Below are 23,435 nucleotides of genomic sequence, written 5' to 3'. Positions count from 1 at the left end.
GTCTTTAAGGTTAGATCCTGGCTGAGTAGGGACCTTCGGAAGTCTGCCTCCCCCAGCAGACCTCTGTGGGTAGTGGAGATGTCCCTCAGGCACCCCCATACCAGGCTAAACTCTGGGTCGGCCTTGCAACAGATTGCATTCACTCTTCCATATTGCTGGCTTTTGACATAAAGCCTGCTGTTCCCTGGCCACTGCACCCCTTTATTTTGAGAGAAGAGAAGTCTCCCCATAGCTCCATTCCCCATTTGTACATTGGAGCATCCATACCTGTCTGACAGTGTTTGGAGCCAGGCTTCCTGTATGCTTGGGTTGGGTTGGGCAGGCACCAGGGACACCAATGGGCCTCTCCTAATCTTGGGTGCCTCCTGGTCCTCCCCTCCTTCCACCTCCTCCAGGCTCATAGCTGGCACTGCTCTGTGTCTGCCCACTGCTACTACTTGGATTTTGGAGGGTGAGGATCAGCATCTTCTTAGAATGAGTGAAAAAGCATCATGTACTTGCAGAGTACTATGTTCTGCAGTCTTTGACTCTTCCTCTGCCACCTGGGTATAGTTCTTGTATGTAGTTGCTTAATAATGTTGAACGAATATCAAGCTAAAAATGTTAACATCATATGTGAGTACACAAAATGTATTCATACTCAGAGCCCCTCAAAGAGTCTAGGCTCCCATCATCCTGGTTCAGTGCTGAGTCCTAACTCCCCAAAAGGTGATTTTTGCTCTTTGCCCCCACCTGAAGGTGCTGGGAAAATCTCATATATTCATGATCACACATGTCTAGCATTCTTCAAAAGTGGGTAATAGGGCCCTTAACTGCTGTTCAAGCTTGTATATCAGGTACAAGATAACCTATAATTTCAACTGAGAACATGATAACATAAGAACAGGATCCCAGCACAGATTTTTTTTTAGGTTTTTTCTTTTTTTTTTTTTTGCAAGGCAAATGGGGTTAAGTGGTTTGCCCAAGGCCACACAGCTAGGTAATTATTAAGTGTCGTCTGAGATCGGATTTGAACCCAGGTACTCCTGACTCCAGGGCCGGTGCTTTATCCACTGCGCCACCTAGCTACCCCTCAGCACAGATTTTTTTAAAAATCAAATATATAAAGCACTTAAGTCAAACATATATCCACAGAACGAAACTGAAGTTGCTATCAGGACTTGTTGACATTCTGGTGGATTCCTTTCCTCCCCACAATTCTTTTGTGAAGACTTTATATCTACTCATAAGGTTTCCTGGAGAAGTAGTCTTGTTTCCTTGGATCTGTACTATCTGATTAACTCACTGACTTTATTCTCCAAGTCATTGTTGTTTGTCCTTCATTCTTGAAGAGGAGGACTGCAACAACAGGAAGTTAATGCCATGACTTGTGAGTAATTTGGATTTAAGTGAGGGGGTGCTGTGCAAAGTCACCAGCTTCACTCTTCTCTGGAACCATCTGGATCTAGTGGTCAGATATGGATCAGGACACCTGGAGTTGGCCTGGGAGGCAATGGGAGATTTTGACCTTTTTAAAGCTATTTCTTTAACATGTCTCAGTTTGACTGAAGTAATATACAGATGGTTATTAAAACTAGGTAAAAAATTGAGGTAAAAATGGACTCTTTTAATCTATCCCTAAGGGGGAAGACCCTTAGAGTTTCTGACCAAAACACAGACAGTTGTTGTTTACACTCACTCTGAACCAACATGTGAAGGACAAATGAATGAATGAATTACACAGGGTTCTAGACTAGCTCTTTGGAATACAAATCCAAAAAAGAAGACTAGCACTGCTTTGCTAGGGGAAGACAGCACCTGTAGGGCAGTGGTGGCCTGGGAAGTTATTGGGTTGGAGCCTTGGGAGAATTCATTGATGTGGCCCTTCTCAGAATGTATATGTTCATTGGGTTCTGGCTATGAGTGTTAGAGGTGAGATATGGTAGATAACTCCAGAGTTGTGAACCTGAGGATTGGGAAGTTGGTGGTGCTGTTGAGAGTAAGGAGGACATTCAGAAGAAGGAGTCCTCTTTGGGGCATGTCCAGTCAACAACTTGTGATGATAGACCAAACCAGCAGAGGTCCACCATTATGATCACTCATTAGATTTAAAACAGATTTGACAAAATGCAGGATCTATTCCTACTAAAAACACTACAGAGTATAGGAATAAATGGTTTTGTTCCTTAGAATAATAAGCAGTATCTATATGAAACCATCAATAAACATCATATACAATGGGGTTAGGCTAGAGGCATTCCCCATAAGATCAGGGGTGAAACATGGATGCCCATTATCACCACTACTATTCAATATTGTATTAGAAATGTTAGCTTCGTCAATAAGAAAAGAAAAAGAAACTGAAGGAATTAGAATTGGGAAGGAAGAGACAAAACTCACTTTTTGCAGATGACATGATGGTATACCTAGAGAATCCCCCAAAATCATCTAAAAAACTACTAGAAATAACTAGCAACTTTAGCAAAGTCACAAGATATAAAATAAACCCTCATAAATCCATGACATTTCTATATATGACTAGCAAGATACAACAGAAAGATCTAGAAAGAGAAATCCCACTCAAAGTAACTTCAGACAATATAAAATACTTGGGAGTCTATCTGCCAAAGCAGACTCATAAACTTTTTGAAAACAATTACAAAACACTTCTCACACAAATAAAATCAGATTTAAATACCTAGGCAAACATCCACTGTTCATGGTTAGGTTGACAATTCTACTAAAACTATTTGTTTAGCACCCTACCATCAAAATTCCAAAAAATTACTTAAATGAGTTAGAAAAAGTTGTAAGTAAATTTATATGGAGAAGTAAAAAGTCAAGAATTTCCAGGGATTCAGTGAAAAAAAGTGCAAAAGAAGGTGGCTTAGCCTTACCTGATCTAAAATTATATTATAAAGTATCAGTCATCAAAACTGTCTGGTATTGGCTAAGAAATAGAGTGGTGGACCAGTGGAATAGACTAGGTACACTAGCAGGAAATGATTATAGTAATCTGCTGTTTGATAAACCCAAAGAGTCCAGCTATTGGGATAAAAACTCTCTGATAAAAACTGTTGGGAAAATTGGAAGTTAGTATGGAAGAAACTTAGATTAGACCAACACCTCATACCCTATACCAAGGTAAGATCCAAATGGTTACAGGACTTAGACATAAAAAACAATATTATAAGCAAACTAGAAGATCAAGGAGTAGTTTATCTGTCAGATCTATGGAAAGGGAAACAGTTTATGACCAAGGAAGAGATAGAGAACATCATTCAAAACAAACTAGATAATTTTGATTACATTAAATTAAAAAGCTTTTGCACAGACAAAACCACTGTAATCAAGATCAAAAGAAATGTAGTAAACTGGGAAACAATCTTTACAACTAATATTTCTAACAAAAGACTCATTTCTAAAATATACAGAGAACTGAGTCAGATTTTCAAAACAGCAAGCCATTACCCAATTGACAAATGGTCAAAGGATATGCAAGGGCAATTTACATCTGAGGAAATCAAAGCAATCCATAGTCATATGAAAAATTGCTTCAAATCATTACTTATTAGAGAAATGCAAATTAAAGCATCTCTGAGATACCACCTCACACCTCTCAGACTGGCCAATATGACCAGAAAGGACAATGATCAATGTTGGAAGGGATGCATGAAATCTGGGACACTAATACCTTGATGTTGGAGCTGTGAACTCATCCAAACTTTCTGGAGAGCAATTTGAGATTGTGCCCAAAGGGCAACAAAAATGTGCATACCCTTTGACCCAGTAATACCACTACTGGGTCTATACCCTGAAGAGATTATGCAAAAGAGTAAAAACATCACTTGTACAAAAATATTTATAGCAGCCCTGTTTGTGGTGGCAAAAAATTGGAAATTTGGGGAATGGCTTAACAAACTGTGGTATATGTATGTCATGGAACACTATTGTTCTATTAGAAATCAGGAGAGATAGGAATCCAGGGAGGCCTGGAAGGATTTGCATGTACTGATGCTGAGCGAGATGACTAGAACCAGAAAAATATTGCAAATCCTAACAGCAACATGGGAGTGATGATCAACCTTGATGGACTTGCTCATTCAACAATTGAGGACAATTTTGGGGTATCTGTGATATGGACTTGCTCATTCCATCAATGCAACAATTGAGGACAATTTTGGGGTATCTGTGATGGAGAATACCATCTGTATCCAGAGAAGGAATCGTGGAGTTTGAACAAAGACCAAAGACTTAATTACCTTTAATTTAGGGAGAAAAACCCCATTATTTTATTATGTAATTCTGGTATGTCTTATACTTTATTTTTCTTCCTTAAGGATATGATTTCTCTCTCATCACGTTCAACTTAGATCAATGTATACAATAGAAACAATGCCTTCTGTGGGGGGGGGGGGGGCAGAGCAAGATGAGGGGAAAACTTGTAAAACTCAAGAATTTAGAACTCAAGATTTTGGAAGTAAATGTTGAAAATTGTTTTTGCATGTTGCTGGGGTAAAAATTAAAATAATTAATAGAAAACTATTTAAAATGGAAATTCATTCAGATAATTCTTCAAATAAAAAAACTATATCAGTTTTACTGATATACTACCCTTTAGGAAATTCTCTCTAAACAATATACTATTAAAAAGGCAGGAACCACTATGTTTCTTTATTTCCAACATTCATCTAGCACCTTCACATTGATGCTTCCTATAAGACTCAGCTCCATCACCACCTCTTCAGGAGGCTTTTTCTGGCTCCTTCTTAGACCACCTGCCATCTCTTCAGTATTTGTCTTGTCTTCTCTGACATGTATGTCTATCTTCCCCATTTGAACCCAACCTCTTGAGTGCAGTCTAGAGTCTGGTTTGCTTTTTATTTCTATCCCCAGTGTCTGCTGTACTGTAAATGATTAATTAATACTTGTTGATTGAGTAATATGTAACTTGTTGTCCTGAACAACCAAACATTCATGGTGTTCTTTGTTCTTCTCATCTGCTCCGATCATATGGACATGTTGCTATGGGTTGCTTTGGTATTTCTTTAGGCCACTCATGTCCTCATCAATAGTTTGCGTCCTGACTGCTTATGAAATTCATGTCGAGGTTCTTTGAAGAAGAGTCTATCCACTGCCCATCTCTAATGAACCAAGAAATTAATTCTGCATTTCCCTTTGCAGAAGCAAAAATCTCTATAACTTCAGCTCCTTAAAGAGGTATTTTAAACCATTTTGCTTCATTCTTCATTTAGTAAGAAACAGGTTATTTTATTCTTGTTAAAAATGCTTCTAGGGGCGGCTAGGTGGCATAGTGGATAAAGCATGGGCCTTGGAGTCAGGAGTACCTGGGTTCAAATCCGGTCTCAGACACTTAATAATTAGCTAGCTGTGTGGCTTTGGGCAAGCCACTTAACCCCATTTGCCTTGCAAAAACCTAAAAAAACAATGCTTCTAGCCACTTTTGAAATCTTATTTTGAAAACACTTTGCCAAAGAAGAAGAAGGAATCCTTCATTTCAGATCGACCTGCTCTCTGGAGGGCTTTGTGGAATGATGCAGCTCTTTCCCCCCTCCCCTCCAATTTTTCATACGGCGTCATTGCCACAGGCACTAATACTGTAGCTGCCTAAGGATGGCTCCTTGTTTTATGTGGCACCTCTTGAGTGTAGTTTTGCTGCAATGAAGAACTGGGAAGGGCCCAGATCATAACATGCAACAGATTGATGGTTTTATCCTTCATGACTTTCAACTGGATGTGGGAAGCCTCACTTTTGAGGGTGTCAATTAGAGGGAAGGATCATCTGCCACACAATCTGATTTTAGCAGTCTAGAAACTCCATGGTTCAGGTAGACTCCAACACTAAGTGAGGAGAGAAACTTGGGACAGGCATTAAGTAGTGATTATGTACCAGCTCCATGACAAGAAAAGCAGAAATGTGGTTGCTGCCCTCATGGTGGCGGGGGGGGGGGGGGGGAGGGGGGGACATCCCAGGAGTAATGCTCACACAGAAAATGCACAGAGAACAGATAGAAGGGTGTTCATGATGTGCATGAGGACCAGAAAGAGCAGGATTTAAGCTAAATAGTGAAGGAAGCCAGGTGCAGTGAGAGGTGGCAGGGAGGAGGAAAAGCAGCCCCTGCACAAAGGTGAAGAGACAGATGTGGTACCCAGATGTCACAGGGAAGGATTGATCATCAAGTAGCCCTGCACGGCTGGGTCTTAAGAGTGTGTGTGGTGTCAAAGTGAATGGAAAAGCGAGGAAGGGACCGGGCAGAGGTGCCAGACAGGCAACCTGACGTTTGATCCTGGGGCAGTAGGGAGCCAATGGAGTTTGCTAAGCAGGAGCTGACCTGTGACGTACTCTTTGGGAAATTCAGCTACTAAAGTAAAGGGCATTCATCTACATCCAGAGAAAGAAGTATGGAGTCTGAATGCAGACTGAAACAGACTATTTTTCACTTTTTAAAATTTGTTTTTTTTTTGTTTTTTTCTCTCTCATGGTTTTTTCCCTTTTGTTTTGATTCTTCTTTCATAACATGACTAACATGGAAATATGTTTAGCATAATTGTTCATGTATAATCTCTATCAGATTGCTTGTTGTCAAGGAAAAGTAGCAAGAAAGAAAAATTTGTATCTCAAAATCTCACAAAAATGAATGTTGAAAACATAAGCCAGTAATTATAAAAAAAAAATAGTATTAACTGGAAGTGAAGGGCATACAGAAGGACATGGTGGCACGGTGGATAGAGCACCAGCTCTGGAGTCAGGAGTACCTGGGTTCAAATCCTGCCTCAGACACTTCATAATTACCTAGCTGTGTGGCCTTGGGCAAGTCACTTAACCCCATTGCCTTGCAAAAACCTTTTTTAAAAAAAAAGGAGGAAAAAGGTGTAAGTCCAAGGAGCAGTTCAGAAGTCATCAGAGCTCCTTGTTTTCAGAGATCTATGATTCAGACTCAGCTGACACTCATTTTTTCTAATAGCTCTCTCTTGACCCATTCCCCATCTGTGTGTCTATTGTAGCCTGAACATCACCATCCTTACTCTTGACTAGAGGACAAGGGAAGAAGTCTCCTGGCATGCAATGGCAGCCTCTGTGATTGATTTTGTACTCTATCACACCTAATGTTACTCACTGATCACACCTACCCTCCCACTCTGGTTTACATAAGGCACCCTTGGGGGACATTTGTTTTGTCTTCACTCCACTAGATGACAGCATGGGAAGTGCAGAAGTTATTTGGAATGTGTGGGAACAGGAGGATTCTGAGCTTTGGAATTCACTTCCTCTCTTAGCCCAGGATCCCTGGAACCATTTGGTTGCATTGCAAAGCTACCTACCTTTCTTGACTAAGGGCTTAAAGGTGCAGTGTTTTATGAGAAGGTATGCTTGCCAACTTCATGAGGCTATTGTAAGGATTTATAAAATTATCTATAAAATGATCACAATTCTACCAAAGCAATCCCTGTTTGTCTCTGAGATAAAGAACATAACAGGAAAGAGGGAAAATGGCAGATTTTTACTCTTCTTCATCCTCAAGATGTTCTTTCATTGAAGAATTGTGAGATGAAGCTTCAGAAACCCTTATTTTGGCCTGCTGGGGGTGCTGATAGACCCTACAATTTTTGTTACATCCTCCCCTCTTGAGTGTTCTAAAATGACAAAAGTCTTTCCTGCTGTCAGGAAATTCTACTAAATGGGCAAATTTGGGGATTTAGCTGTACTTGGGACCTCTTTAGTAGGAAAAACATCCTGGTGCTTTTTTTTTTCCTCCTTCTAGTTTTTACATATTACTCTCCAACTATACTTTCTTCACATGGAAAAAAAAATCTATTTGTTGAGATATTCTAGGATTGTTGCTGTTTTTTTCCTTTGCTGACTTTCATGAAAACAAAAGTTTTCTAGACTCTAGTTTGGCTCTCATAAATTTATTCCTTTCTGTTTTCCCAGAGTTTTTCATTCTATTCTTCTTTGCCTCTCCCCAGTCCCTCTTTTCCCCATCCAAGCCAAATATATACATACATACATATATGTATATATATATATATATAGATAGATAGATGGATATAGATATAGATATCTCTTCAAAATACAGAACATACTGAGAAATGTATATCCAAAGCTGACTTAGCATTAGACTTTTCCATGGAATCACTTGGGTCCAATTTGAACTGTAGAAATCAACAGATTTTCTTTTTAATTAAAAAAATAATATTTTTAGATTAACAAGCATTTGTTTTCTCTCCCACCCAGCCCGTACCTCTAATAAAAATTTAAAAAGAAAAGAAAACAAGTCAAGCAAAACAAACTGCTATATTGGCCATGTCCAAGAACTAGTTCTTCATGTTTTGTCTGTCACCTCTCTTGTTAGGAAATGGTAGCATTCTTCATTATCAATAGTCAGAAACCATGGTTGGTCATTGATTAGAGTTCTTAAGTCTTTCAAAGTTGTCCCTTTTTACAATTCTGTAGTTTTAATATAAATTGTTTTCCTGGTTTTGCTGTTTTCACTCTTGTTTTTTTTTTTTTTTTGTTTTGTTTTGTTTTGTTTTTAGATTTTTGCAAGGCAAACGGAGTTAAGTGGCTTGCCCAAGGCCACACAGCTAGGTAATTAATAAGTGTCAGGTACTCCTGACTCCAGGGCCAGGGCCAGGGCTCTATCCACTATACAACCTAGCCACACCCTGCTGTTTTCACTCTTGATGAGTTAATATAGGTTTCTCTAAAACATTCCCTTTGTAATTTCTTATAGCAAATTAGTATTTCATTACATTCAGATATCATAATTTGTTCAGCCATTCCCCATCTGATTTACATTTTCTTAGTTCCTAATTCTTTGCCATTTTAATTTTTGCCCTTGCCTTTTATGAAATTTCATTTAGGATCATGACTCCAATGCAAGAATTAAAAACATTGTTCCTTATCAAGGCAAACCTCCCTACCAGCCAAGCACTATCATTCCATCTTATCTCCTCCAATAGATTGTCCCCTCTGTCAACCCTGCTCTCACTTTTCTTCAACCTTTTCCTGTCGGCTCTTTCCTACTGCACAGATATGCCCATGTTTTTCTCATCCTCAAAATCTCTGACTTGATCCTTCCATTTCCCATCACATCTGTTCTGGCCATTGTGACTTGAGAAGGCCATATACAATAGGTGCCTCCATCCACTTTTTCTCCTCTCAAACTCTTTTTAACCCCTTACTATCTTTTTTTTTCTTTTTTAGTTTTTTTGCAAGGCAAACGGGGTTAAGTGGCTTGCCCAAGGCCACACAGCTAGGCAATTATTAAGTGTCTGAGACCAGATTTGAACTCAGGTACTCCTGACACCAGGGCCAGTGCTCTGGCCAGTGCTCTATCCACTGCACCACCTAGCCGCCCCCTTACCCCTTACTATTTTAATTCAGTTAATCATTTCACTGAAATTTCTCTCTCTAAGGTTGTCAGTGATCTCCTAATTGCCAAATCCAAAGAACTTTTCTTAATTTTCATTCTTTTTTACGTCTCTGGAAACCTTGGTACTGTTGATCATCTTCTTGATATTCTCTTCTCACTTTGATTTCTAGATGCCACTCTTTCTTGGTCCTTCTTTCACCTCTCTGACTGGTCCTTCTCAGTCTCCTTTGATGGATCCTCATCAGATTACACCCTCTAACCATAGGTGTCCCTCAGGGTTCTCTGTTGGTCCCTCTTCTCTTTTCCTTTTATACAACTTCACATGGTGATCTTATCAGTTCCCATGGTTTGATTGTCATCTGTATGCTAATGATTCTCAAATCTACCTATCCTAACCTAACCTCTTTGCTAACCTCCAGTCTTACGCATCCAATTTTTTTTCAGACATCTGAAGCAGCATAGTCAGTAGACATCTTAAACCCAACATTCCCCAAACTGAGCTCCTTATCTTTTTCCCTCATACCCTTACCCTTCCAAAACCCTATTACCACCATTCTCCCAACATCGAGGTTTACAACCTCAGCATCCTTCTCAGTGCCTTACTTTCTCTTACCTCCCATGGTCAATCTATTGCCAAGGCCTATTCATTTCAACTTTGCAACCTCTTTCCAATATGCCCCTTCTCTCCTCTGATTTTGCCACTTGTCCAGTGCAGGCCCGTCATCTCCTCACACCTCATGGCTCTGCCTGCCCCAAGTCTCTCTAGACTTCATTCATTCTAAAGTATAGGTCCAACATGTCATATGCCCCACTCTCTGGTAAATCCCAGTGGCTTCTTTTCCCTTCTAGGATCAGATACACAGTCTTCTGTTTGGCTTCATAGCCCACTCTCCCTTACTCTTATCTTTCAGTTTCTTACACCCATGAACTCTTCAGTCCAGTGATGTTGGCCTCCTTGGGAATCCACAAACAAGACTGGTATCTCTTGGCTCCAGGTGTTTTCTCTGACTAACCTCCATTTCTGGAATCTTCTCCCTCCTCATTTCCATATCCTGGCTTCCTTCAAGTCCCAGCTAACATTCTACCTTCTCCAAGAAATCTTTCTTAACTTCTTCCCTCTCTTAATTTATTTTCTATTTATTCTGTCTATAATTCATTTGTCCATGTTTGTTTGCTTGCCATCTCCCTTATTAGATAGGAAGCTCTTGGAGGTCAGGGACTGTCTTTTTTATATGCCCAACACTTAGCACACTGCTTGGTAAATTTAATATTTAAGATAAGACATTAAATAAATGTTTATTAACTGAGAGTGACTGGCTTTCCTGGAGCCTAAAGTTGCTCATTTTATTAAATGTTCAGAATTAATGCAGAAATCTTTACATCTTTCTTATTTATCTTGGTGGTCTTTGCCATTTTTTGCAGCCATGCCAGTTGGATTTCAAAGTTGGCAGTTTATATGTACAAGACTTTACCATTGCTACAAGAAAATGAAAGTAAGAAGGCAGGTACTGAGGGGGTTGTCTTTGTATTAACAAACAAAATAACATTTACACACCTTAGAGTGCTGTCTAAATGGTTGCTTTTATTTGTATTCCTCTTGCCTAGCACAGTGTTGGGCCAAAGTAGGTGTGCTGAATTCAAGCAAAAGGTCAAACTGCTGCTACTGCCCTTTAGTAGCATCCTGAGGACACTAGAGAATAGCAGGTATAATGAGGATCCTGAGAGATATACTGACCAAGCTTGACCTTCTAGAAGAAAGCTCCCAGGCAGGCAGGCAGCGAGCCCCTTTCCTACAGGAACTTGTTTTCTAATGGGGGAAACAATCCAAAAAAACAATGTCGAACAAGATCCATCAGAGGTCAGTTGAACATCATCTCAGGGGAAGACATGAGCTTTCAGGGGAAGGGGAAGGCTTCTTGCCTTGCCAAAGGTAGAATAGAGTATGCAGAACTCATGTTTGCAGAAGTTGAGGGTGATGGGTATAGAGTTTTGCATAGTACATCAGACTTCTTTAGTACATTGATTAGCTTTGTTGTGCATTTTTCTTCCTCTTTTAAAAAAAATCATTTTAAGGCATGACTCTCTGGGTGGAAGAGTTTTGAGGAGAGAAATGGGAAATGTAGGTCGTATAAACACAGAAGTGATCAATACAAATTTTATTTTTTTAAAAATCAGGAGATTAGGGGTGGCTAGGTGGCATAGTGGATAAAGCACCAGCCCTGGAGTCAGGAGTACCTGGGTTCAAATCCAGTCTCAGACACTTAATAATTACCTAGTCGTGTGGCCTTGGGCAAGCCACTTAACCCCATTTGACTTGCAAAAAACCTAAAAAAAAAATCAGGAGATTACATTTTCTAGATAAGGCATTGCTTGTCAGCCTAGCCCCATCTCAGTTTTGACAGCTTGTAACTTGTAGCAAGTATTCAATGGAAAATTTAAAGTATTTGATGGAAAATGTTAATCTCACGATTGTAGTGTTTGGAATTTCCCAAGATTCTTCATCTTCCTACACAAATTACTTCCTGTGGGCATGGGAATTATTAAGCTAGTCTTGAACTATAGTCCCAAACCTATATGTTTTTAATCTCACACCCTGCTTTTAGTCTATTCCATAGCTTCACACTATAGAATAGACAAAGGAAGAGGCAAAAAAATAAACAAAGGGCTTAAAAACAAATACAAGGGAACCATGGGAACCAGAGGAAATGGACATTATGAAATTCAGAAAGAAACTAGACAAGTGAAGAACTTTTCTCTTGTGTCTTGTTATTTTTATAATTTATTCTTAGGCGAGCTATATCTATATAGCTATATGTCTATCAAAAGGTTCCTTTAACTTTCTGAGTTATCATCACTTACAATATCTGGTACTATAGTCTGAGGTTGCCATTCAGGAAGGACAGTTGAAGTTTAAGAATATACTTTTTTTCAAAAACTGGTTGAAATTTTGGAATCCTGTAGCAATATATTCATTTTTGAGAAGGTTGTTGATGGGGTAGGCAAAGAAAGAACTGGCATTTGGGTCAGAACCCCAGCTTTCAAAAGTTAGACTGGAGGGGTAGAAGGGAAGATTGGGCACCTGCAGCATGCATTGTTGGGAAGTAGGGAGAGAAGCTTCAAAGAAGCACCTCAAGTCTCCCAACTGTAAAAGTCTAGAGGCATTGTAGACCCATGATAGCAGAGGTGATAAGGATAACAGTATTCACATAACTTAAAGTTTACAAAGCAAATAACATGTGCTATATCATTTGATTGGCACAACCACCCTTGGAGATAGGCATTACTATTATACACATTTTACAGATGAAGACACTGAGGAAAACAGATAAAATGACTTCCTCAGGTTCACATATCTGGCAGGTGTCTGAGGCAGGATTCAGGCTTGCATCTTCCTGATTGTTCAGAATGCTGACCTGAAGATTTGGGAGGCAGAACTTTCAATCCTGGCTCCATCCTGGGATCTGTGGGAACTCAGGGTACTGTAAAATGAGATGTTGCAAATATTCTTTTACCTTTAAGATTCTGTAAGCAGGATTCATTTTTTTTCAACTGCATTTGCTAAAGAATTCCAATCAAAGATCGTGCATGGATTTAAACCAGATCATCCAGTGTAACTTAAACTGAGACCCCAGAGAGATGCCTGCTCAAGGTCAAAACCAATGTCAACTCCTGTGACCTCTGGCTCCAAATCCTAACACTCTTATCCTGGCTCACACTGCAAGATTTACTGATTATTCTTAGCAGTAAATAGACGTGGGAGTTAATGTTCATGATTAGGTGAAAGGAATGCCTTAAGGGATCTTTTTTTTTCTTTTTTCCTTAGTGACACCCTTTACAAGAATAAGGTGTTTATTCAAACATTCTTTTTTTTTTTTTTTTTTAGTTTTTGCAAGGCAATGGGGTTAAGTGGCTTGGCCAAGGCCACAGGACTAGGTAATTATTAAGTGTCTGAGGCCGGATTTGAACTCAGGTACTCCTGACTCCAGGGCCAGTGCTCTATCCACTGCGCCACCTAGCTGCCCCTACCTATTTTTTCAAACAATATATGTAGTGTTTGTAGAATTTGCTTATAAAATCCAGCTGAACCTGGTTGCCATTTTTTTTTCTTTAGGAATTTCATTTTTTTGCTTCTTCAATTTCTTTTTCTTACACCACTTTCATTTCTATTTGATTTTTAAAAGATCCTTTCTGGACTCTTATAGTTCTTTTGGGGCCTATGACCAATTCACATTTTCTTTGAAGCTTTGCATGTAGCTGTTTTGACTACATTGTCTTCTTCTGAGTTTGTGTCTTGTTCTTCCTGTCTCCATAGTAACTGTGTGTTTGTGTGTGTGTGTGTGTGTATATAAATAGAGAGAGAGAGAGAGAGAGAGAGAGAGAGAGAGTGTGTGTGAATGTGGTTTATTTTTTCTTTTCTTTTTTACTCATTTTTCCAACCTGTTTCTTGACTCTTAACTTTATGTTGAAGTTAAACTCTGCTCCCAGGGTGGAGGAGGCAATGTCCCAAGTTTCAGGATTTTGGAGGGCTGCAGTTTTCAGAACTTGTGCTGGGGTGGGGGAGGGGGAGTACATAAATTTTTGGTTCTTCCAATGTGGTTTGATCTAAGAAGAGGTGTGATTACAGTTTCCTAATCTGTGCTCTAGTCTGTGAGAGACCACAAACAGGTTTTTAGACCCTGGAACTAGGACCAGGGTCTCTGCTCTAGTTCCTTGTGGTCTTGAAAATGTGACTTGGTACCCCTACAGCCATAAGTGCTAATGTGCTAGTGCTCCTCATTACCCTGGGACTGCCACTTGGAACTGTGTTTGAACTATGCAACAGGGTTCTGCATCCAGGGCCAGCCTTGTAATCTCCTTTTGATTAGTTGTCTGACCCCCCTTAGACCTCCCAGACTGCAGCTAGGGTAGCCTCCAAGGTACCCTATGCTGCACTTCAAACCTGACCACCACCCTGGTGAGAAAGACCTTTCTTGATGCCTCTTAAGTTGTCATGGGCTGGAAAATTGTTTTGCTCTGACATTTTTAATGTTTCTGCTATTCCAAAATTTGAGTTGAGTTTATAGTTATTTGGAGGGGAATTGAGGAGAGTGTAGTCAAATTTCTGCCTTGACACCTCTTCCTTTTTCTATGAGAGGGTTATTTAGATATTCTATTTTGGAGAAATGAGTAAATCCCTTTGCACATAGACTATGACTCACTTTGATATTTTAAAAATTATTTCTTTAATCTTTTATTTTTCCTGAATTATAGTTTATTTTAATTCTTTTAGATATTTTTTTAAGACTTTAATCCTCTTCTGTTCCTCTCTTATAGCAATCTTGGACACCTCTAACTCTAATTGGTCAGTTGGAGCCTGATTTTGCTGGGAACCTACCATACTTCCTAGCCATTTCCTTACTATTTATTCCTTGATCATATAGTCCTTCCCCTCAGCAATCTTTGATGTGGTTTCTTCCCCCAGGAAAATGCTAATTCTTTGAGGTCAGGGGCAATTTCTCTTACTTGTATCTGTTTCTATTAGCACTGTGCTGAAAAATAGCAGATACTTTAAAAAGTCATTACCCTTCTATAAGTCCTGACAAGAAGCTCTCACTAAAGAGAAGAAAGTTTACAGGTAAACTTAGGGCTGGTTAGGAGGGTTAACTTTCTTCAGAAACTGAGAAAGGAAGAATCACAAGGACTAACCAATTCAACACTTTATACATTTCACAGATTTGCTAGCAAAAATGTGTATAGAAATTTGTTATTTTCAAGCTGGCAGTGTAAATTATTCTTTGTTAATCAGTATCACCTAAAATAACAGTGGCTTTTTTTGTTGCATATTGAAGAGAAGAGGACTCCATCTGTATTCCTTTATACAAAACACTTGTTTTTAAAACAGTCTATTTATTTGTAATAACTCACTAAGCCTTTATTAAGTGCCTACTATGTGCTAAGCATGAAAAATAAGGAGTTCATAATCTGATGGGGAATGTGATTGAAAATTTCTTTCCATTCAAATTTTTGGCCTACAAGTAGAAGATAACTTTTACCACATAGTAAAAACTGTTTTTTTCCTCCGATGTGAATTTATTTATTAAATTGTTAACATTTATCTTAAATAAACTATTCCACAGCAAAGCACTAGACACATTTGATCATTTCTCCTCAATAGTGACATCTTAATTTTTAGTAGTACAGTACTAGACCTAGTGTCAGAAAGAATTGAGTTTAAATCTGACTTTAGACAGTAGTGGCATAACCCTGGGCAAGTCACTTCACCTTGTTTACCTCAGTTTCCTTATCTTTAAAATGAGCTAGAGAAAAAAAGTAGCAAGTCTCTCAGTATCTTTACCAGGATACCTCAAATGAGGCTGCAAAGAGTTGGAAACAACTGAAATGACTGAGCAGCAACAAAAATATAATGTACTCCAATTTGACCAAAAACTTCATGTGTTCTCTTATGGCATGTAAGTAATTCCAACCAATTCCTTTTTTAAAAATTATGCCTGTTATGTGAAAAACACTATGTTACTTTTTTGGAATATAATCAAAACAAAACTCCATCCCCTGCCTGCTATAAAGGCACTTACATTCTTCTGATAGTAAGAAGTTGGGGAGAGGAAAACTGGGACATATATGAAAAAAGATAAAGTTTATACAAAATAATTTAAATTATTTCAAGTAGAAAGCATTAGCTCAATGATCTTAAAAGTCTCTTTCAGCTCTAGAATGCTATGATTCCATCTTTGGAAGCAGTTTTACTTGTTCTTCATTTCTTTTTCCCAGAAGAGTTTAACTATAAGCAGGGACACTAATTAGGAAGCTATTTCAGTAATCCTGGCAAGAGGTGAAGAGGGCTGGAACTCGTGTGACTAATCAAGTCACTGGGCCTATATGGACAACATCCAAGGATACCCAAAGATCCATGACCTTCTCTTGCCCCCCCCAAAAAAAAGTAGCCTGGTTATCATATTTTAAGAAATCATAAATGAAAACTGCTAGATTTAATAGAATCAGAAAGTAAAATGAAAATAAGGAAGAGAATCCACTTGAAAATGAAAACTTCCGTTAATGTCAAGGTCAAAATACAGAGCTTTCTAGTCAAAGAAAAATATTTATTGTAAAGGATCCAAAACAAAAGAGTTCATATACCAAGAAACCATAGTCAGGATCATATGAAACTTGGTAACTGCTACTTTTATAAAGAAGAAAAAATTTTGAAACATGATATTCCTAAAGACATAATAAAAGAAACTTAATTCTGCAATTCTGAGTACAATTTTATTGGACTGAGGGAAATGGACCTTTAATAGAATAGAGGACTTTCAAGCATTCTTGATAAAAAGGCTATAAATGCAAAACAAGAGTCAGTAAAAAACTTAGACAGGTATCCCTTTGTTATGTACTTACATTCTAATAAGAGGGGAAGAAACAAGTGGTCTTTAAAATCTTAATGCCTTCAAGAGTTAGAGAGGAAATTAAAGATGAGGAAACAAAGGGTCCAAGTTAGTTTTATTCTATATCTATGATCTTGGGTGGGGGAAAGAGAGAAGGAATACATTAGGGAAGAAATAAAGAGGGATTGTAAATAAATATTGCTTATAATTGGGATGTATGAGATAAGGAAATAAATATGGAGGAAAGGGAGAGGAAGGAGAAGCATCACATAAATCTTATTCTTATTTAAACTAGACAAAGGATAGTTAAACATGTTTATTTGTACATGTACATATAATTTATTATGGTAGTATATTAAAATCCATAAGGACTAATACAAGAATGGAGAAAAGGGAGAAAGGAGTTTTAAGAGAGTGAAGATAGTCACAAAGAAAATAAATTTTAGCTTTAGGAAGGTTAAAAGGAGTAAAAAAAATGATATAATCAATGATAGGGTTAAGACTAGGCAAGAGGAGTGTTGGAGTGCAAGCAGATGGTTCAATTACAGATCTCTATTGTTTATAATATTCTTTCACTACATTATTTGACTATGTGAACATGTGGTTGGGAGGTACAAAGAAAGGAAAGAGGTATATAAGACAGTGAATAAAGCACCAGCCTTGGAGTCAGGAGTACCTGGGTTCAAATCCAACCTCAGATACTTAATAATTATCTAGCTGTGTGGCCTTGGGCAAGCCACTTAACCCCATTGCCTTGAAAAATCTTAAAAAAAAAAAAAGATGGGATGGGAGGAAATGATCAATTAACATTAAATATGAATGTTAATGGAAGAATTCTCTCTTAAAATGGAAAAGGGAAGTAAATATCTATTAAAAAGCAGAATCTAATAATATATTGTTTGTAAAAACCACTTGAACCAGAGGCTATAGAAATTTTTATTATATGTTAGGTGGCCTACAGTATCACTGCAATTACTCAAGAATTAGATTTATATAGTTTTATAACTACAAGGAATTGTAAGGTCCAGATTCTTCATTTTGTAAATGAAGTTTAAAGAAGTTAAGAGACTGATTCCAGGTCCTACCGAGAATTCTTGTCAAAGCCTAGAGTAAAATTCAGGTTGCCTGACTCAGTCTAGTTTCTGAATTAGCAAATTTTGTGCAGAAGACCCCTTTAAGTACAGCACCAGATGACTGTGACTTGCTCTTACTTCCTCGGTTTTTCCCTCTTAGGTGGAAGGAGTCTAAGAAGGCAGATAGATAGATGGCAAAGTGAATAGAATGTTAGTTCAGATCCTGTCTCAGATGCTTATTAGCTGTGTGGTTCTGGGCAAATCATCTTTTGCCCTCAGTTTCCTTATCTATAAAATAGGGATGATGATGATGATGATGATGATGATGATGATGATAGTAGTAGTAGTAATAAAACCTATCTCATAGGGTTGTTGTAAGAATCAAAGAAGCTAACAAATATAAAGCACTTTGTAAACTTTGAAGTGCTATCTAGATGTTATCTTTTATTTTTATTGTGGTAGTTATTATAAGGGAGTTTACCCCATTGTAAAGTCAGAAGGCAAAAGCAAGGTCTAGATCTTAAAAACCTTCAAGAACCTGCTATGGAGAGGCTTTTCTGGACACTGAAGTTCTCAGGCTGACTTCTAAAGTTTAAGAATTGTTCAGTTTTTTAAATCTTTAGTATGTTAATGACATTATTTCCATAGAAGTTACGTCTGCAACTCCTATTTGATAGTTTTGGATGAGCTCCTGGGTCAGTTTTCTTTGGGAATCAGGGAGCTGGTAGGACAGATCAGTTGTTTCAATATAAAGAACAAATGAGAAGACATGCCTTTTTCCTTTTCTCATCTGCAAGATCTTTATTTCTTAAAAGCCTGTTAGCTCTAACTATACTTAAACTTCATTGAAACCTTTGGAACATGGGTTTTCTTTGTTGTTGTTGTTTTTAAATTTTAGGTACTTAACGGAATAAGTTAAGATTGGTAATTCAGGTGCAGGGCTTAATTTCCTTGTCTCAGAGACTATAATATATATTTGTTGTGGAGAATTCCCCCATAAACTTGTTCCCATTATTGACTTCTGACATTTCAGCTTGTGTTTGATGGTGCCAGAGGCAACAGCAATGGCAAAAAGCAGGAGACTCCTCTCTTCCCTCCTGTCATTACTCCAAGAGGTAGCAGTTTTAACTTCCAGCAATTGGACTGGGTAGAATAGAAGACAAGAATCCTAGATTCCTGGCTCCCATCATTTGATAGGAGCTGGAATATTTGCCTTTTTTAGCCTCTAAAGCAAGACCATTCATATTTATGTCCTAGCAGTCAAGTGGAACTCTGATTGAGCTTTCAGATTCCTGGTCCGACCTTAGATCCAAATCAGCCAGCCACTTGATGCTCTTACTTCAGAAATACAGTCAGTTATCTGTCAAGGTCTTTGGTCCTGCACTTCCCTTTTGTTACCATTAATTAAAGAGAAAGGGAGAATGTCTGCAGCAAGGTCCTAGGAGTTATGCTTGGAAGGACCCATATTTGATGTAAGTAACTGGATCAGTTATAGGGATAAATGTTTTAAGAATGAAAGATTCCTAAAATTTACACTCATTTATTCAGCAAGCATTTTAAGCCCATACTATGAGGCAGGCACCATTGAAGGTGATGGAAGATTCCAAGACAAAGAAAACTCTCCCTTCCCCAGAGGAGCTTTTATCCCCTGAAGAATGTGTGGCCACAAAAGAGAAAGCTTAGGAATGACTTTATTACTGCCTTTTGGGATTTGAATGACTTTTATGAGGAAGTTGCTGAGGGGTATTTTCTCTGTCCATGGAGAACCAACTAAAATAAAAATGTGTTTAAATTAAAGCACAAGACATTTTGCTCTTGTTTGGACATACAGAAAGACTGTTAGTCGGATAAAACATTGTCTTGCTTGTCTTTATTACCTGTCCCTAGAAATCTTTAAAAATGGAACAGCTAGGTAGCTACTGAAATAGATTCTTAGGCCTGAAAAAGAAGAAAATGACCCCCAGATTCTGTATGTGGCCCTCTTTGGATGAATTTAGCTCTAACTTCCTTTGGATAAGAAAACTAATCTACCAAGAAGACTAGTACCTGGTATATTTTAATAGAGATTTTTTAATTCAACACGAAGACTTGAAACTGATTGTATTTGAATTTCCTCACAGACCATGAATAACTAAAGGACTTGGGGTCTGATTTTCATCCTGTTTTCGGAGGGAGGGTGTGTAGAAACTCTGAGAAATGAGATTATTAGAGGGTGATCCACATTTGGTTTTTCCTCATCTATTAAGGGCAGTTCTTAGTGAAAATCAAGGCGAACTCATCAAATGAAATGCGGAAGCTTTCATCATTTAGATCATCTTCTATTGTGAAATAAAGCAAAAGACTTAAGATGCTGGTGTGTTACCAGCTTCTGGGTCTTAGGGAAGGGGAGACCCACTCTATATCATCATGTACTACATGGGAACAAGAGTTGGCTTTCTGTCTAAGATTATTATGTTGAGTTTTTATAAGTGAGTTTATGGGGGTGGGTTTTTTCCCTTACCCTTAGCTTGAATGAAAAGTAATTAATTCCAGCAAAGGAGTATAAACATATTGCAATTAAAAAGTCTCTCCAATCCAGAGCATGGGAGGGGGAGACAGTTTAAAAAATGACAAACGAAAATGCCTGAATATGAGTCAGCTGGCAAGTATTTTAATGTAACTTAAGGTTGTACTTAACTTACATTTGTCTCCAATTAGACATCTGTAGTAATTTTTAATAAACTACAGCATTTAATTAGAGATAGCTTGCAGTTTGCTACAGTTTTGCAATTTGTCAAGTTAAATGCAACATTTCCTCTACCTTCTATTGACCACAGTCTAACCCAAATTTACCTTTGCCCTAGGCTACAAAAAAAGTCGTAAAAAGGAGAAAGCCCAAACTGTAACATAACTTTAGCACAAACTTACTGTTGGTTGGCAGGACATCTTCAAGTACCAGAGCTGCAGTCCTAATGCTCAAAGGCCAGGGCCTAAAGCTCCTAAGATCACTTCTCTCTTTTTTTTTTTCTTCAGGATGGTAAGAAAGGCTTAAATTTACTTCACATGTTACTGTAAAAATTTAAAGGTTATTACAGAAAGGTTCACAAGTTAAGTTCTTTGGAAAAAAGAAGCAAGATAGTGAGTTTCTTTTTTTTAATACTTGTATTCCAGTTGTGTATTTTATTTTATTTTCAATTTAAATATTTTTATTTGTTTATCCAACAATATGCAATGGTAGTTTTCATCAATCACTTTTTGCAAGGTTTTAAATTTTACATTTTTCTCCCTCCCTCCCTTCTTTTCCCCCCTCCTCCTAACAGAAAGTAATTGGATATAGGCTCTACATATGTAATTATGCTAAACATAATCATGCTGTGAAAGAAGAATCAAATCTAAACAGAAGAAAAACAAACATAAGAGGAAAAAAAATGACGTAATACTTAAAGGACAGGCTGATTAGCAGAAGTTGGGGTTAAAAAGGCTAAAGCATTTAAAAGGAAATGAGGAAAGAAAAGAAGCTTAGATCAAACATAGATCCAGCAGCTTGGAACTGGGGCCATATTGGTAGTTACAAGCTGGGAAAGGAGTAGACAAGTTAAAAAGGAAAAGGGAAAAGAAAAGAAACTTAGAGAAGAGGAGGAAGAAACAGAGGGGCAGGGAGTCCAGGAGAGAAAAGAAGTTTAGATCAGCATAGATCCAGCCACATGGAACTGGGGCCATATTGTTTCAGCAGCATGGCTGGACCATGAGGACCTAGCTTAGAGAAAAAAGAGAGCAGCAGTCTGGCCAGGAGAGAAGAAACAATAAGATCACTGGTCCCCTGGGTGAAGGGATTGGCTTCGGGGCTGCCCTCATGTTTAGGAAACCCCTGGGATGCCCCAGCTCCATGCTAGAAAAGCTGCCCAGGCCAGCAGTGGTCTAGCCAGACCCCTTGAAGGTAGGGACTGGTATGGAGGGAGAGACACAGTTTAATTAATTATCCTTGTTAAGAGCAGGACCTGTCCAGTTATTTCTTCTGGTACAACATGACTGTGTTCAATGCCCTCTAGATTTTGATGCTCTGGAGAAAAAGCTACAGGGTCACCCTAGTTAGGAAGCTTTTATGAAGCATTTATTTACAGTTGAGAAAAATGGATGCAAATAGGGTGAAATGACTTGCCCAGCTAGGAATTGTCTGAAGTCGGATTTAGATTCAGGCACTTTTGACTCCAGGTAGCGAGGAGGTGGCGCACTAGAGAATGCTGGGCTTGGAGTCAGGAGAACTCCTTTAACTGAGCTCAAATCTGGCCCCAGACACTTCCTTAGCTGGTTGACCCTGGACAAATCATTTAATCCTGTTTGCCTCAGTTTCTTCATCTCTCAAATGAGCTGGAGAAGGAGATAGCAAACCTCCAGTGATTTTGAAAAGAGAACCCCAAATGGGGTCACAGAGGCAGACAGGACTGACCAAAGGAACAACTTCTTGACTTTAGGCCCCACCCTACACAGTCTGATAAAAATAGCCTTGGGTACTTGTGACTCTAGGTTTTACCAAGGACATTTTAGCCTATTACTACATCCCTGCCCCAGTATTCCTCATTTCTACCTCACCTACAAAAATCTTTTCCAGACAGATTTTAAGATGGAGGCATCCCAAAGCTGAGGGTTGAAATAGTTAATTTACAGCACTATAAACACCTTGGGGACCTGGTAGCAACCTATCCCAAACCTGTTTTCCTACCTTTGATTTTCAGTTTGTTCTCAGAGGCTCTGGGTAAACAGAGTGTTGGTGCCCAGGATGAAGTTCTCACGGTAGGCTTCTTCTAAGCACTAACCTTGACCTGGTAGCTGCTGTTCCTGTTACTCAGTCTACTAGCCAAGGGTGTCGTTGGCATCCCCACCTTCCAGCTGCTCCCTGGGGGAGTTCTGGAAGCCTGCAGAAAGAAGCCTCTGGTTTGTTCCTCGCTGATTCAGGGCCCTGTGGCCACCCAGCCACCTGGAGAACAATCCCACGTGGCCTCCACGGCAGAGCAAGCTTTCCCGGCTTTTCCCTGGAAACAAATATTTGTTAAAGTTAATTTCACATTCTGTCCAAGCTTCCTCACATGTCAGGAAAGCAAAGTCCCTTCTGGGCAACACACTTCAGAGGGAACATTCTCCCTAAGTCTGGGAATCATCTTTGAGATAACAAAGGAGCCCTCCCCTTTTTAAGTCTTTTTCTGTCTTTCTGCCTTTCCCTCCCACCAAATATAATGTTCAGTTATGTCTCCATGACTCAATTTGGGAGTTTCTTGTCAGAGATCCTGGAGATGTTTGCCATTTCTTTCTCCAGCTCATTTGACAGATGAGGAAACTGAGGCAATCGGGGAGAAGTATTTGCCCAGAATCCCTCAGTTAATAAGTGTCTGAAGTCAGATTTGAACTGACTCCAGGCTATGTTCTATGCATTTTGGCGCCCCCTAGTGACCCACACATATAACCCACCACAGACTATCTGAACCCATTTTGTAGTTCCTTGTTCTTGAATGGAACCACTCCTACCCAGATATTTTTCTGGTGAGTATACCTTGTTTCAGTGATTTTGTTTCCCAAAGCATTTAATAGACTTGACTTCTAATTTCTTTTTATGTTAGTATATGATGGTGAAA

At 38.7% G+C, this 23,435-nt stretch overlaps 1 protein-coding gene and 1 long non-coding RNA gene across 2 annotated transcripts in view; one reads left to right on the top strand and one right to left on the bottom strand.

Moving 5' to 3' along the window:
• Positions 1-23,435, top strand: part of CFDP1 (craniofacial development protein 1) — a 144,167-nt gene that overhangs the window by 59,006 nt on the left and 61,726 nt on the right. The window lies entirely within an intron of this gene.
• On the bottom strand, positions 10,940-23,046 carry LOC141497048 (uncharacterized). The gene is made up of 3 exons (XR_012471225.1): positions 22,529-23,046; positions 20,737-20,877; positions 10,940-12,856 (listed from the first exon to the last, which is right to left on the bottom strand). It is a non-coding gene; the product is annotated as an uncharacterized LOC141497048 (long non-coding RNA).

The sequence above is a fragment of the Macrotis lagotis genome, chromosome 1 (genome assembly GCF_037893015.1).
Source record: "Macrotis lagotis isolate mMagLag1 chromosome 1, bilby.v1.9.chrom.fasta, whole genome shotgun sequence".
Lineage (NCBI taxonomy): Eukaryota > Metazoa > Chordata > Mammalia > Peramelemorphia > Peramelidae > Macrotis > Macrotis lagotis.
The sequence above is the reverse complement of the archived record's forward strand: the minus strand, read 5'-3'. Positions and strand labels throughout refer to the sequence as shown.